The 17,019-nt window shown below is 38.2% G+C and overlaps 1 protein-coding gene across 1 annotated transcript in view; it reads right to left on the bottom strand.

Moving 5' to 3' along the window:
- The window catches only part of ADGRL3 (adhesion G protein-coupled receptor L3), a 988,077-nt gene that overhangs the window by 32,011 nt on the left and 939,047 nt on the right, over positions 1-17,019 (bottom strand). The gene's annotated exons all lie outside the window — the stretch shown is intronic.

The following is a 17,019-nucleotide window of genomic DNA, read 5'->3' as shown; positions in this document are numbered from 1 at the left end:
AAATCGGCTCTGATTATAAAAGTTAACATCAAATTCATAACCTACAGTTCTGAAAGAAAATATGTCTTTGTGAAAGTAATTGTTAAACATTATCGAAAACCTGGAGAAAAGAGTAGCTCATCATTTAGGGCAGGATTCAACTCTATTTGTCTCTTCCCCAAATTAATTTATAATTTATCAAAGAAACAAAAGATTCAGAACCTCCAGTTCCTCTTGAACTGCACCATTCCAGTGAGAAAATAATATATCACTTTACAGGTTGAAAAAAAAACAAGAGAGAATGTGAAAATGTTCCTTCTCTATATGAGGTTCATCTCTAAGGTCCCTTCTAGCTATGAAATACTATAAACAGCAAACTTAAAATGGCCATACTGCAGAGATGTAAAAATAACTCACTGATTACTTATCAAAAGAAGAGGGTATATGAGAACTGACACTCTACTCCATGCAAGCACATAAAAATCAAGCCCTTTGTTCCCTAGACCAGTAAACTCCCTCAACCTATAGTCATAGGCTGTATGGGGAACACTTTGTCTTTGATTACTCTTGTGATTACTTTTTTCCTCTTTTGCACTTCAGTGTGACTCTGAAGTAGAAGCACGGTATCTAGAAGTTCTTTCTCAGAGAGAATATTTATTTATGGAGAGGAAGGCTAAGAGCACCTATGGGAACAGTTGGAGGGAGATTTGCATCTCACCTGTGTATATTAGCCTGGTAAAATCAGGGATTCCTGTTTTTCAAACTGTCCTACATCTGACAAGTAACCTGCGTTTTTGCAGCAGTGCCTACAATTCAAACTCTAGCAAAAAAGCAAATGCCCTTTGAATATGAGATACCTGACCCCCAACCAAGAAAGAAGGAAGGAAGGAAGGAAGGAAGGAAGGAAGGAAGGAAGGAAGGAAGGAAGGAAGGAAGGAAGGAAGGAAGGAAGGAAGGAAGGAAGGAAGGAAGGAAGGAAGGAAGGAAGGAAGGAAGAGAGTAAGAGAGAGAGAGAAAGAGAGAGGGAGGGAGGGAGGGAAGGAAGGAAGGAAGGAAGGAAGGAAGGAAGGAAGGAAGGAAGGAAGGAAGGAAGGAAGGAAGGAAGAGAGTAAGAGAGAGAGAGAAAGAGAGAGGGAGGGAGGGAGGGAAGGAAGGAAGGAAGGAAGGAAGGAAGGAAGGAAGGAAGGAAGGAAGGAAGGAAGGAAGGAAGGAAGGAAAGAAGGAAGGAAGGAAGGAAGAGAGTTAAGAGAGAGAGAGAAAGAGAGAGGGAGGGAGGGAGGGAGGGAAGGAAGGAAGGAAGGAAGGAAGGAAGGAAGGAAGGAAGGAAGGAAGAAGTCAAAGGTACTGCAAAGTTGCCTTTCATTTTTATTTCCTCCATAAATTAAAAGTGCTATAGTTCAAGGACATAAAGTATTGAATGAGTTCTGTAGGAATATGGAAGACTTTCTGCTACTATTGATGAAAAAAATGATAGTATATTTGAAGCCTCATGATTTTTAATCAATTTTTAATTTTATAAGTTAATAGCTATTATTCATTAACAAGATATTAGTATACAGAGCAGATCATGTCTTAGCAAGAACTGCATGCCTAAGTCACAAAATCATGATTTTTAGATATTTTCAAAAATATTTTCCCAATATTTTTTATATAATTTCATAAATATAAAGTGGCACACAGATGGTAAATATAGGTCCATAATTTTGTGGGTGAGAAAGCTAAATCCTATGTGCAAGTTAGGGATTTTAGAATCCCAGCTGTTGATTCAGCTGCTGCAGCAAAATCTCCCAAATGTGGTATTAATGGTAGTTACTAGGTGCTGAGCTCACTCACCATTTCTGTTTCCAAGAGTGACCTGAGGCGACCCCGATTTGGTAGCCAATGTACTTACAAAATACCTGGTGCCTGAAGACCAGTATTTTATCACCTTTCTACACCTTGGTCTCACTCAAACTTGGGTCAACTCCAAAGAAGCATCAGACTTTTCTAGTCACACGGGAAGGCATAGAACAAATACAATTTAAAGTAAAATTTCCTAAGAATAAGGTCCAGAACAAAAGGGTGATTTGTCTGTTTGTCAGATGCTCTATTCCTTATCTAGCTAGCAACGGCTTCAAAAGAAATGTGTTTGTAATTAAAAAGCAAGGTTTATTTTGGCATATACCCCCCAAATTGATTTACTGTTGGCATTTGTTCGGTTTCTGAACTTATCTCCCTAATTGACCTGCAGAAGGTGCAAGTTTCTAGGTGCAAGAGTATGTGAGAATTCTTACTCTTCATACTAGTAAACAAAAAGGGAAAAAATTACACAACTATCAATCATGTTTTTTAATTATTATACTTTTAAGTTTGGAGGGGTCACATCTGGAGGTGCTTCAGATGAACAGAGAGAGGTCAGCCACATGCAAACCTCACCTCCTGTATGACACTCAATTATTTACATCTATTTCTAAAACTCTTTCCTTGGCATTGTTGTTTAACATATGTTAAAATATATATATATACATATATACATATATATATATATATTTTAGCTTTTTGAGTCACACCTGGCAATGCACAGGGGTTACACCTGGCTCTGCTCTTAGGAATTACCCCTGACAGTGCTCAGGGGACCACATGGAATGATGGGGATCAAACCTGGGTCGGCCGCATGCAAGGCAAATGCCCTACTCGCTGTGCTATGGCTCCAACCACAAAATAAGTATTTTTTATGTTTCAAGAGAAAAATAAAGAGCAACTATAAGCATGGAATAAAGGAGCTCCAACTTCTAGAAGGAGTGCTTCCAAATGTTGTATGTACTTACTTAGCAAGGTCAGGATATAATTAATGGTGGCAAGTTCTTAAGTAATTAGGTGTGTGCATTAGTGTTATCCAGTCCTTTCTGACCATAGTCCCCTTCCTAACCTTGTTTCCTTCTTGTTGCCTCTTTATCTTACCATTTGAACCCCAGTTTCCTGCTGTGACCTGCCTACCATTTATGCATTTTCTCCTCTGAACCCCTTGAAAGAGCCTGGGACCCCTCAGAGCATGGTTTTGGAATGATATATTCAGGAAACTATCATTGACACTATTGTAAATCACAGAACATCAATAAAAATGTAGGAGAATTATTATCTTATTGACAACTGACTGAATGAATACATGCATGAGTACATATCAATTTGATAAAGCATACAGAAAATGAAAAAATTAAAAATAAAAACACTAAAACATTAAAATAGTAGGATATGTACACACATATAGCACATACTTGTACATATAATATAATATACATATGGTTCCAGATTAAATGTCACTTTTGCCAGAAAGCATAGGCTTTCTAGAAAATGTTATATTTAATCCAAAGGGTGCAGAGGTTATCAGGCTAAAGAGGTAGGAAGGCACATTCCAGTAAGCATTAAAACAAATTCAAGGGGTAGAGGATAAGAAGGAAGAGCATGCCCTATTAACAAAACTTCTATGTTTCAGGAGCCAGAAGTGTAGCAAAGCTGGTAAGATGTTCCCCTTGCATGTGAATGACCTGGTTTGATCCCTCACACCCCATATGGTCTTCTGAACTCCAATAGTAGTGATGCCTGAGCTCAAAGCCAGCAGTAATCCCCGAGTGCTATCTGGTTTGGCCCAAACACACATAAATACAAACATACCCACAGTTCTGTATTTAAATTTGGAAATTGAGCAGAAAGATGAAATTTTTCCAGTTCAGATTTCTGCTATTTAAATTATCCTCAAAGATTTTAAATCTTTCAAAATTCTTCTTAATTGGGGTGAGGGTTGTGGAAATCACCCTACTAGTGTTCAGGGACCACTTCTGGCTCGATGCTCAAGGTATCTCCGAGCAGTGCACAGCTGACCATTAGTTGCTAAGGATCAAACTTAAGCCTGAAGGCAAAGGATGCACTAAGCCCAGCGAGCTGTCCCCAGATCCCTCAAAATGCTTCTCCAATAATTTTGTTAAGAAATCTGATAATAAGAAGGCAGAGATATAGTTCAAGGGGGTAAGGTAGTTGTCCTGCACACCTCCAACCCAGGTTCAATTTCCAGCACCACATATGGCATATGGTCTCCAGAGATCTTCCAAGAGTGATCCCTGAGTATAGAGCCAGGAGTCAGCCCTAACCACCAGCAGGTGTGGGAAGGAAGGAAAGAAAGAAGGAAGGAAGGAGGGAGGGAAGGAAGGATGGAGGGAGAAAAGGAAGGAAGGAAGGAAGGAAGGAAGGAAGGAAGGAAGGAAGGAAGGAAGGAAGGAAGGAAGGAAGGAAGGAAGGAAGGAAGGAAGGAAGGAAGGAAGGAAGGAAGGAAGGAGAGAGGGAGGGAGGGAGGGAGGGAGGGAAGGAGGGAGGGAAGGAGGGAGGGAAGGAGGGAGGGAAGGAGGGAAGGAAGGAAGGAAGGAAGGAAGGAAGGAAGGAAGGAAGGAAGGAAGGAAGGAAGGAAGGAAGGAAGGAAGGAAGGAAGGAGGGAGGGAGGGAGGGAGGGAGGGAGGGAGGGAAGGAAGGAAGGAAGGAAGGAAGGAAGGAAGGAAGGAAGGAAGGAAGGAAGGAAGGAAGGAAGGAAGGAAGGAAGGAAGGAAGGAAGGAAGGAAGGAAGGAAGGAAGGAAGGAAGGAGGCCCACTAAACAGAGGTACGAGCTTGCAGTGATGCAATTTTTTGGCAGAAATTTCCCTGGACTTAGCTACTAAAAGACAGAAATCCAAAACCACACGGCCACGACCTCATATCTCTTTATTCTCAGCAAGGGAAAACAAACTATCAAATGCTGCCTTTTCAGCAGGTTAGATTTGGGGGGGTGGGGAATTCCAATTAATAATAGTGAGTTTTATGTTGAAATATTGAATGTAATCAAAGTAAAGAGAAAGTAAAGTGAAAGTTATCTGCTACACAGGTGGGGAGTGGGGGTGGGGTGGGAGGTATAGTGGGGTTCTTGGTGGTGAAACATGGGCACTGGTGTTTGAGCATTATATGACTGAGACTTAAGCCTGAAATCTTTGTAACTTTTCACATAGTGCTTCAATAAAAATTTGTTTTTTAAAAAAAAAAGAGTTGATCTCATATCTTTTGCATAAAAAGCATGCACTCCACCTCTTTGAGTTCTCTCTGTGTGTTCTATTCATCTCTTATTTCCCACTAAGAGCTGGAGAGGTGATTCAATATGCTGTGAGCACATTTTTGCATGCTGGAGGTTCCAACATTGCATGGTCCCTTGAGAACTGCCAGCAGTAACTCCCAGTTGGAATCACGAATGGGCCCAAGCATCACCAAATAAACAAAAAAGGCATTTTTGTTTGTTTAGCCCCCAAACAAAAAGGCAAATTTTCCCGCTAAATAGATATTGAGTGTTTCTTTATCTGCCATACATTTTTCTTGATATTGAAATTGGTGGAAAACAGGTAATAGCAAGTACTGGTGGCACTTTGTGGGGGCAGGATAATAGCTTAAAATGGTTTTAGGTTGGCTGGAGCGATAGGACAGCAGGTAGGGCTTTTGCTTTGCATGCAGCCGACCAAGGTTCAATCCCTGTTATCCCAAAAGGTCTTCCAAGCACCGCCCAGGACTAATTCCTGAGTGCAGAGCCAGGAGTTACCCAAAACTCAGTGTGACCCAAAAAGCAAAAAATACATATATTAAAAAAATTAAAAATAAAATGGTTTAAGGGATGCCATGGAAGTGTTAGGCTCCGAGTTTGATCCCCATGACGGTACAGATGTTCTATCAAAAACTGTGGAGGTGTAGTTCAAGTGACCCTGAAACACCAACATCTATAGACCTGGTGGCCTTTTGTACCAAACACTGAGCATGTAGGCTCATACAATCAGGGCTAGTTTCCAGGAGTGACCTGTAGGCACTCTGAGCTTTGCAGAATGTCCACACCCCCAAGAGACAGATATTTGAGCTTGTAGAAAACCTCAAGTGTCTCCACCACTAAAGATTCAGTTAATTATTTTTTGTATTAATCATTGTTGCAGCTATTCTCATCTCATCTCATCTCATCTCATCTCATCTCATCTCATCTCCGTCTACACTCACTCTTGTTCCTCACAGCACCAAAGAGCTGGTCAGGCTCTTCGGTTCTTTATTTTTACCAACAAATGACTGTAACTCATTCAAACCCATGAAACAGAAACAGACCTAATAAATAGAACACTAGTTTTCTGGAAACTGAGAGGGAAGAGATAGTAAAAGGGAATTCGTCATCTCAGTCTTGATTTTTCTCTCCCTGTCCTACTTTCACAAAATTACTTTCTATATCCATGAAGCACAGTGAGTAGGGTGTTTGACTTGCACGCGGCCAATGCAGCCAACCCGGGTTTGATTACTCCGTCCCTCTTGGAGAAACCAGCAAGCACTGAGAGAATCCCACCCGCATGGCAGAGCCTGGCAAGCTACCTGTGGCATATTCAATATGCCAAAAACAGAAACAATAAGTCTCTCAGTGGAGACATCACTGGTGCCCGCTCAAGCAAATCGATGAACAACGGGACCACAGTGCTACAGTGTTATGATTAAAATACTTATTTAGAATCTGTCACAAAGAACAAAGGTAAAGAACAAGAACTTTCTAAAGAGGAAGTGCAATAACAAATTAAGAAGGAGAGGTAGATGCATGTTATGAGCCTAACTAAATATCACCTTTCATACCAAAAAGCAGAATGCATGAAACCATGAGTATGTGGGAAATGTTATAATATTAAGATAAGTAAAAGTAAAGAGACTATATCGCTACAGCTAAGAGCAGAAGGAAACAAGCCAATTCTATTATTTACCGAGACATCAATCAGAATACTTCCTTTCTTAACGGCATCCTAAAGTAATGTCCATTCAGACATTATTTTCAAAATAGTATCGGAGTTTAAAATGAAATATCAAATCCTTCTACATGTGCTACCTGTGCCTGGAGGCCTTTCCTATGCAAAAAATATTATCAAACATTAGCAGTTTGATTGTCCGGGTTTATTATAGTTATATTAATGTAATACTAATTAAGACTTTTCTTTCTAGTCTGAAAGATATTTCCATAGAGGAAAAGAGCAGCTAGGGCACAGTGGATAGAGTCACCTGGAAATATAGACATAGAACATATTGACAAGTTGCTTTGGAAGAGGCAAGGAAAAGTAGATTTTTGTCTTAGGATCTATTAGATTCCAGATGAGGTTAGAGCACAGGATTACTGAGAATTCCTCATGGATCTGGGCTGCCACACAAAAGAGAGATGTTTTAAATCCTACATAAGAAGTCCACCTGGGAAGAATCTGTGAGCCTATAGAAAAAAAGAAAATATGTAAAAAAAATGTAAATAAATGAACTATTCAAAAAGTTCAGCCATTAGCAGCTAGAAAATAACGCATCAACTATTTCATAAAGTTGTAATTAAATTTTGCCAAACTAGAGCTTTAAAATACTTAGAAAATGTATTTCAATAGAAAAAAAATGTAAATACATGCCAATCCCCAAGTCCACGAAATCACCCTTCTCAGTTCCCATTCAAGTAACAATCATCGTTGCAACTATAGCCAAAATATGTATAACTTTAATATATGTGTTTATCACATCAACTTGTATCATATTTCATCAATTTCAAATCAGATGTCCACATTCTCACATTGTAACATTTCTGATGTCTATAAATCAAGATTCTTCTTAAAATCAGCAGTTTTAGGATTCAACGTTAGTCAGTTATGACACAAGTGTCATTGTCTGCATATTCCTTTTCTTGGTTGCTCTTATGGCATGACTGGAAAATTGCTTCTTGAAATATTTTAATCAATAAACCTTTTAAGGATCTTCTGAGAAGAAAAAATAGTTTATATTGTTTTCTAAAATGCTTTTGTTGAAATTTTTTAATAATGTTAAGAAAGTACCCTCATCAAAGCTTATAGGAAATGTGTCAGTTACCAGAAAGAATATACATAAATAGTAATGAAATGGGGTTTTACGAAATGCGACATCACTAATACAAATTAATGACAAGAAAATAAAACAGAAAAATACATACATAAACTCACAGTGAAAAAGTGCTTCAAACACGTCAGACATTTTATAACTATAATAAAAAATGTATCTTAGTTAGAACTTCCTTTATCATATATAATAAATATTCAAAAGTCCTAAATGTTTTTTACAATAGTTGAAAATGTACATTGGAAGTGATTTTCAGGTAGTATGTTATAACTTAATTGGCAACATTTAGACTTTAGGGGTTTTATTTGATCTTGTCTTTGGACCCATATAGGATGGTTCTGGGGATAACTCCTGGCTCAGGTGTGGTTGGGGGGAGTTGGGGTTGGGGGGGAGAAATCAAACCCAGTGGATGGGGTTTGATTTCTGCCATTTGCTCCTGAATGAAAAGCATGTGCTGCAGCAGGATGAGCTATATTTCTGGCCTCACAACAATGTTTCTTATATTTTATAAAATTTTTCTGTTTTCAGTTTTTTAATGGCATATAAAGTAGTCTGGTTTTACAGTCATTAACATATTCAATTCCATCATATATATTTATTTATCACAACAACCCGTATAGCCCTGTCGGTAGCACTGTCGTCCCATTGTTCATTGATTTGCTTGAGCAGGCACCAGTAACGTCTCCATTGTGAGACTTGTCACTGTTTTTGACATATCAAATATACCACGGGGAGCTTGCCAGGCTCTGCTGTGCAGGCGGGATACTCTCCGTGGCTTGCCGGGCTCTCTGAGAGGGACGGAGGAATTGAACATGGGTCAGCTGCGTGCAAAGCATAGTGCAAGGCAAATGCCCTACCTGCTATGCTATCGCTCCACCCTTATGAGATAATTATTTTGTTTCCTTTCAAACATTTAAATGGGAAGAAAAAGAATCTTATCTTTTGGGGATAAAAAAGCAAAATGAAATAATTGAAATACTCCCCTCCCCTAAAAGCAGACAGTCCACCCACAGAAGCTGGAAAAGCTGGAGGAAGTCTTAGATTTGAAAAAATATGAGAGTTCCCATTAATATAGAGATCCAGAAGCATTGTTTTTTCTTTGTTTATATTGGGGTCACACCGTGTGGTACTTAGAAGCTATTCCTGATGCTGTGCTCAGGGGTATTTCCAGCATGTGGTGCCAGGGATTGAATATGGGCCTTCCACACTCGGGGAGTAAGCTCAGCCTGTCATACCGGATACTGTGGTATAACGACATGGGAGCGATAGCACAGCAGTAGGGCGTTCACCTTTCACAAGGCCGCCCCTCTCGGAGAGCCCGGCAAGCTACCTAGAGTATCGAGCCCACGCAGCAGAGCCTGGCAAGCTACCCGTCTGTATTGGATATGCCAAAAACAGTAACAATAAGTTACTATAACAACAATGAGAGACGTTACTGGTGCCCGCTCAAATAAATCGAGCAACAGGATAACAGTGACAGTGGAGCAACAGGATAACAGTGACAGTGACAGATTTGTTGAATTTTTAATTAAAAATGTTATTACTTTTCTTCTGAGTAAGGAAAGGTATGTTCACCCAACCAAAGGGATAAAAAGAACAATTAAAAGAAGACAAACATTCAGGGCTTTGAAAAAATTTATGATTTGTACTGAACTTTCCTGGTTTAATGCAGGAAATGTAATGATTAAATTTAATGACAATATTGCTTTCATGCCATTTTTAAAGGGTTTTTTAATAACTCACTATAAGTAGAGTGAGTTTCTCTTTTGAAGGACATACTAGAATAAGCAGTGTCAGCCAACCTGGGTTCAATTCCTCCTCCCCTCTCGGAGAGCCCGGCAAGCTACCGAGAGTATCTCGCCCGCACAGAGCCTGGCAAGCTATCTGTGGCATATTTGATGTGCCAAAAATAGTAACAGTAAGTCTCAAAATGGAGATGTTACTGGTGCTCGCTTGAGCAAATCGATGAGCAACCGGATGACAGTGACAGTGACAGTGACTGGCTTACATGAATTTCTTCTCTTCTAAGCTGATAGAGGTTAGAGATAAAGATATTTCCCCCCTCCATGGGCCTCATCCTTCCTGAATAGTTTTAGGTGACTAGACAGGACCTAGTAACAATTTTGCCAAAATAGAATAAAGATTCTCAAGGTAAACTGAAAACCCCCTTTCAGCCAATGGCATCTTACTAACTGAATGGAGCTTTCCTGGGCAGGCATACCCTTCTCCTCTATACTCACTATACAAATAAATCTATTATTTATCTTAAATTTGAGGTACTTCTCACCCAGGGAACTCCCCCTGGAGGCCAATTGCAAATACTGCTAGAGCAGTTTGCCTTGAACTGTGCTGCAGCCTGAGGATACAAGTCCTTGCTGTAAAGAGATTTATTTAGGGAGGAAAGAAAGGCAGTTGCTTAATGAATCTCTGTGCCCTGTGCTTCCTGGCTCGCTCTCACTTCTTATATGTGTGATTCTGACCTTGGAGTTTCTAGGGAAGATCTATGCTTTTGTTTAGTGCCTGGGGCCACAGTTTCTCTGTTTGTTTTTTCTTTCTCCTTCAACCTTATCATTTGATTTCCAGTCTCAAGGAGTTACTTTAACCATCTGTGTTCTGATTTCTGATGTGAATATTGCTTTCTTGCCATTTTTATTAAGAGTCTTCCATAATTTCAGTACATTCCTCAGAAAACAAATAGTCAATTCATTGTATATAGTGTTGCTCATTTTGTTTTTATTAATAACTTATTTATTTAGTTCCTTATGGGGGAGTATGTGTTCACACTTTCTCAAGTGTGTGTTATCACACCACGCCCACCACTAAAGTCCCAATCAGTTTCCACGACATCCCACGAGAGCCTGTGCCTCTTCCTTCCTTCCTTCCTTCCTTCCTTCCTTCCTTCCTTCCTTCCTTCCTTCCTTCCTTCCTTCCTTCCTTTCTTCCTTCCTTCCTTCCTTCCTTCCTTCCTTCCTTCCTTCCTTCCTTCCTTCCTTCCTTCCTTTTCTTTCTTTCTTTCTTTCTTTCTTTCTTTCTTTCTTTCTTTCTTTCTTTCTTTCTTTCTTTCTTTCTTTCTTTCTTTCTTTCTTTCTTTCTTTCTTCTTTCTTTCTCTTCCTTCCTTCCTTCCCTCCTTCCTTCCTTCCCTCCTTCCTTCCTTCCCTCCTTCCTCCTTTCCCTCCTTCCTCCCTTCCTCCCTTCCTCCCTTCCTTCCTTCCTCCCTTCCTTCCTTCCTCCCTTCCTCCCTCTCTCCCTTCCTTCCTTCCTTCCTTCCTTCCTTCCTTCCTTCCTTCCTTCCTTCCTTCCTCCCTTCCTCCCTTCCCTCCTTCCTCCCTTCCCTCCTTCCTTCCTTCCCTCCTTCCTCCCTTCCTCCCTTCCTCCCTTCCTCCCTTCCTCCCTTCCTTCCTTTCTTGCCTGCTTGCTTGCTTGTTTGCTTGCTTTTTCTTTCTTGTCTATTTTTTTGCTTTGTTTTCCAAAGACTCTTTAATGGTTGAGTTCAGCCACAGAGATATTTTCCATTAATGCATGGTAACATATTATCATGCATTATATATTGAGTGACTTTTTGAATTCAACTGAAATTAATTTTTGTGTGTTTTGTACACATATCAATGGAAAGAAATGGAGACAATGTTTTTTACACCTTCCAAGAATTAATCCAATTAAAAACGTCTTCCCAATCGATCACTTGGGAACACTAAATTCATGTATTTTATTCTTCCTCTCTTGTTTTTCTTCTCTCCAGGAAGAATAAATTAAGATGTTGAAAGACTTGTGTTTTTCTTCTATCCAGAAAGAACAAATTAAAACGTTGAAAGGAATCTCATGATTCAGGTGGGCCCATTTTGGAGACAGAAAATAAGGAAATGGGTCGCTGAGTTTTATTGGAGGTAGTTCCTTCCTCTCTCTTGGGACTTTTCTGTTGTTTCCTCAGAACTTCAGCTTACTTTGAGCTTAGTTACCTCAGGCTCACCTCTAGTAAAAGTTGCCCCTTTGTTCCTCCCAGATAAAATCTAACTGCTTTTGTGCTATATTTCTTTTCATTTAAAAAAAAGCTAATGATAGGAGGTTAGAGGTACTTGTGCACACTAAAATGAGTAATGGATCAGAAGTCAGAAGATCTCAGTCCAAGAACCAATTCAGATGTTAGCCCATCATTAAACATCCAAGGCTAGACTCTTTTCTTTCCTGTAAAAAGATTAATAAGACATCTTACAGGGAGTAGTTAAGATCACATGTATATTAAAATAAACGGGGAGGACATTATAAAATCAATATAAAACTTGGTTGTTATTATTAATTGGAAAATGTTACTTTTATAGTCAGCAATGAGATCATCTAGCCATAAGCTTTATTTAATGTAAATCACAAACATGAAAAGAAAAAAAATGTTTTTTCCCACTTCATTTATAACAAAAAATAATTCAAAATGTGTGTTCAACTCTAGAAAAAAGAGTAAATGCCCTTTATGAAACAAATGGTTCCATATACTTACTGGTGAGCTATGTAGCAAAGGTATACACAGGTCAGATGCTGTAGGCTAGCCTACAAAATAATTCTAAATGCCTCCTGAGCGGACTAGGGAATTGTTTTCTCTAGAAAAGTCTTTCAACCACTGAAAAGTGAACTTTTTCAGAAGTTCAAAAGTTCATTTCAGCTAGGCATACCCCCCAAAAATTGGTAGTTGATCCAAATGTTATTTGAGCCTTAGAGCACGTATAATTAGACTGAAAATCTTATTAAAATAGGATCACTGTCTGGTACTATTTCCACAAATTTTGCCTCATTATGTAGCCTTAACAGAGGACTAGAAACATATGTAAAAGTAATTGAAGAAAATTACCTTCATTTAAAAAGAAAAAACATAGGACAAGACTAAAGTTAGATCATGCTCATGTATAAAGTTCATGTTATTTTAAATGCATTCTCATGTGGCAGTTCATGGGGATGAAAAGCAAATGATTCAGGGAAATGACTGTCTTTTAAACTAAACTGTAAAAACAGATTAATATAGCCAAAGAGAGAAATCCACCAGTTTCATCACATACAGTGAAATAAGAATGGTTATGCTTCATGTAGAATACTGATATATATACACAAACATATATGCACACACATATGTATAAATATAAAAATACATAAAGTATATATGTACTGGTGTATAATATATAAATACTGATATATATAATTTGCCTTTCTATTGACTGATGAAGATCTTCCTTATAAGATTATAAACAGTTAAAAACATTAGTCTGTTAAAAGATGCCACACAGTTTGATTCTTATTATTATTCCACTGAGGTCAATATACTTGCAGATGTAACACTGTAGCACTGTCATCCCATTGTTTATCGATTTTCTGGAGTGGGCAGCAGTAATGTGTCCTTTGTGATACATTTTGTTACTGTTTTTGACATATTGAATATGCCGGGGAGCTTGCCAAGTCTTCTGCCGTGCAGGCAGGATACTTCGGTAGCTTGCCAAGCTCTCCTAGAGGGATGGAGGAATCGAACCTGGGTCGACCACATGCAAGGCAAATACCCTACCCACTGTGCTATCCCGTCCCCTCAAACTATTCTAAGCATAGTTATTTGTCCCTATCAATGATTTTTATTTTAAAGGTCATACAAAAATAAAATAGCCTTACCCAACACTTAAAAATGCTCCTAGTTCTTATGTAAACTCTCCCACTGCCTCAACTATTACATGAAAGAGGAGGAAATTAAATAAAGGAAAAGAAGTCCCTTTCCTTTCTTTTGCTCTCCTTTTAGTTGTCATTGTTGAGAGGAAAAGAGGGAGATGTGCACACGCTTAATCACAGCCTTCAAACACTTTTGCAGTGCTTGACTGTGAGGGGGTGCAGTCTTTTGTTGTGGCAGGTCTTAACCTGGTCTTCACCTAGTATATGTAACAGCTCAGGAATCAAATTCAAGACCTCATGTCTATGAGATCAGTTCTCTACCACCAAACCTGCCCAGGCCCTGAGATAATATTTCTGTGTCATATCTGGTCCTCTGTGGACCATTTGGTGCTGGGAACTTGGCCTGAGGCTTCTGAATGTGAAATATATGTTCTAGCCCTTTGAGTCATCTCCCTGACCTTGAAATAGCATTCCTTTACTTCCATGTCAGGTTTTATTTTCTCATATAATGTCATTGATAAGTCCAGTGTTTGATAGAAAATGACTATGACATTACCGTAAATGAGAAACACTGCTATTTTTATCAAAAGAAATAAGGAAATAAGTGTGAACAGATATAACTTGATTTCCTTTTCTTTGAACTATGATTGATATGTGAAAGCCAATGTCATACACTTTGTTATATGTCTATGATGCCCAACTTTGCAATTCAAAAGGAGATGATAAAGGAAGAGAAAGGAGTAAATAAAAGAGGAGGAATAAGATGGAGGAAAAGGAAGATGAGAAGAGGCAGAAGTAAAAGAAGAGAAGAGGATAGATATTCATGCAATATATGCAATATATCCAATATGATTTCCTTGGATAAAAATGTCAGTGGTATTAGGTCCACCTTTATGTAATTCAAACACACAATACTATAGGGTGGAAAGTGCCCTGCAACTCTTGCAGGTAGATAATTCAGGGTGATGATGGATACCACATAGTCATTAAGTCTCTAAGCTTCTTCTCTGTTTTGTTCCAACATCTTTGTTTCTAAGACCTCAAGGTTCCAGACTTATCTGTGATCCAAAAATGTTGCAGGGATAAAATCTTTTTTATTAACAATTTTTTCAAAATAGAATATAGTGCAAATCTATTTGTTTTTATTTTAAAGTGCTTACTTCACAAGTCAGATTTTCTATTTGATGACCACCTAAGTCAATAATATTTTTTATTTGAGTTAGAAACTGAGAACAGGTCATTTTGGAATGCAAATTCACAAGGTGCTACCAACAGGAAGATATAAAACCTTCAAACTTGGGGGCAGGCATGCAGGTGGCAAATATTATCTAACTCTTAAACAATTTTCTTTTGAATCATTTTATACAACATCATCAAAATGTGGTATTTTTGCAATAAAATTTTAAGTTAATGCTTTCATTTGCAGAAGAAAAAACCAGTGAATGAAATAATTCAAACTACTTTTCCAAAAAATTTATAAAACAAAAAAAGTTACCATAGAGCATAAAAAATACTTAACAAAGAAGTAGCCTAAAGTTAAAAATATGCTCTGATTATAAGGCCACCAGCAACCCTTTAGAAATTCACCAGACCCTGTTCCCCAGGGTACATTTTAAAAGGATATTTGGCCCCAAATCTATGGCATAAATTCTACTCTACTTAATAATTTCTTTTACCTCTCAAAATAGAACACACATACTTTACAGTAATCTATTTCACTAATGAAGAAGTAAATTATCTGAATATTGTTATTCTGGATTGTTCACATACATTTATGAGCATGTGTTTCCTTTCCCATGCTAATCACAGAACTCGAAGATTTGAGATAGTAAGTATAAAACCACACTGATACTTAAGAAAATTGAGAATTTTCATTTTGACTCCTGCCCATAGCAAATAGAAATAGCTTAAGATAAGCAAAAAGGTGCAATCTGGAAGTTACTTAGTGGCAAGGCTCTGGGGTCTTAGGTTCATCTATTACAAAGACATGAGGTATTTGCATATGCCTAAATCCCTAGTTCCAATGCTGCTTTTAGCATAAAGCTGAAACTATAGTATTTGCACACTAAAATGTGTATGTCAAGGATACAGGCCAGGGTCATTAGTGGAAAAATGCAGTCACTGGTGGTGAGACTGAAGCTGACAAGAATGTATATTGAATACTATTGTCAACAACTTTATGAATGATGGTGTCTATATAAAAGTAGAATTGAAAGACAAAAAAAAATCTGCTAAATGACATTTTGATTTCCCAGCAAGCATAATTTAGACTTGTTTATGTCATTGAAAGAAGTAACCAATACTATATTCAAGATATTTCTTTAGGGGCTAGAGTGATAGCACAGAGGGTAGCGAGAGTTTTGCCTTGCACGTGGCTGTTCCAGGTTCGATTCCCAACATCCCATATGGTCCCTCAAGCACCGCCAGGAGTAATTCCTGAGTGTATGAGCCAGGAGTAACCCCTGTGCATCACCAGGTGTGACCCAGAAAGAAAAAGAAAAACAAAAAACAAAAAAGGATATTTCTTTAAGTGATTGTGAAGGGCCAGAGAAATAGTACAGGGGTTAAGATGAATCCTGAACACAGAAGTTGGAGTGACTCCTGAGCACTATAGGATGTGGCACAATCACAACAACAACAAAAGAAAAGCAACAAGAGAGATTGAATTCAGTTGTTTATATCATAAGGATAATTGATAAAACACCTTCAGGTTTGCCTAATATCTTTTCTATAATGTTTCTAAAGGAAAAATTTCATTTCCTTCATTACTGAGCAGACTTTGAGGATGATATCTTGCCCATCCTTATTCTAATTTTTTTTCCAGTAGAATTTCGTTGCATAAGATTAAAACTAGGGGGAACCTGCATAATAAAAAATTATGTTTTGTGTTCTGCATTGTTGTTGCTGTTTTTGCAGAATGCCTAAAATTCCTACTGGAGTGCAGGCCTTAAATTGACACCTGTCAGAGACAGCCAGCCTCGCCAATTAATAGCAAATCATTTTTACTCATAAATCCTGGCAGTAGAACTGGATTTCTGTAGCAAAGAGCCTCCAGAAATCTTATGAATTGCTTTTTCCTCTGAGGGCAAGAGAAATGAGCCTCATATTAGCAGAAAGACAATATTAAACAGCTGCTCACAAGTCTCTTTCCAAAAGCACTTGATTTCTGTAATAAACAGAATTAAATTGTGTCCATTTTTGGTTCTAAACAACAGTGCTGAGCTTTAAAATGTAGACCAGGCATGTAAAATACCTCTGTAAAATCCAGCCTCTGTCATAAATGCGATAGTCCAGGGAAATTCCAGATTGAAATGGTAAGCCAAAGCTTATTAGCCAAACACTTTAAAATGACAAGTTTTGTTTAAATTATTTTCTCTATTCCTGGAAACCAAATTAAGACCAAAAAAAAAACAAACAATTTTGCTTAAAAAAAATCAGGGCTTTATCCTCTTTTAAAAAATAAATAAATAAAAGATTTTTTGCTTTGTTTGCTTTGGTTGCCTTA

Source organism: Sorex araneus, chromosome 5 (genome assembly GCF_027595985.1).
Source record: "Sorex araneus isolate mSorAra2 chromosome 5, mSorAra2.pri, whole genome shotgun sequence".
NCBI lineage: Eukaryota > Metazoa > Chordata > Mammalia > Eulipotyphla > Soricidae > Sorex > Sorex araneus.
This window is presented reverse-complemented; position numbering and strand designations above follow the sequence as displayed.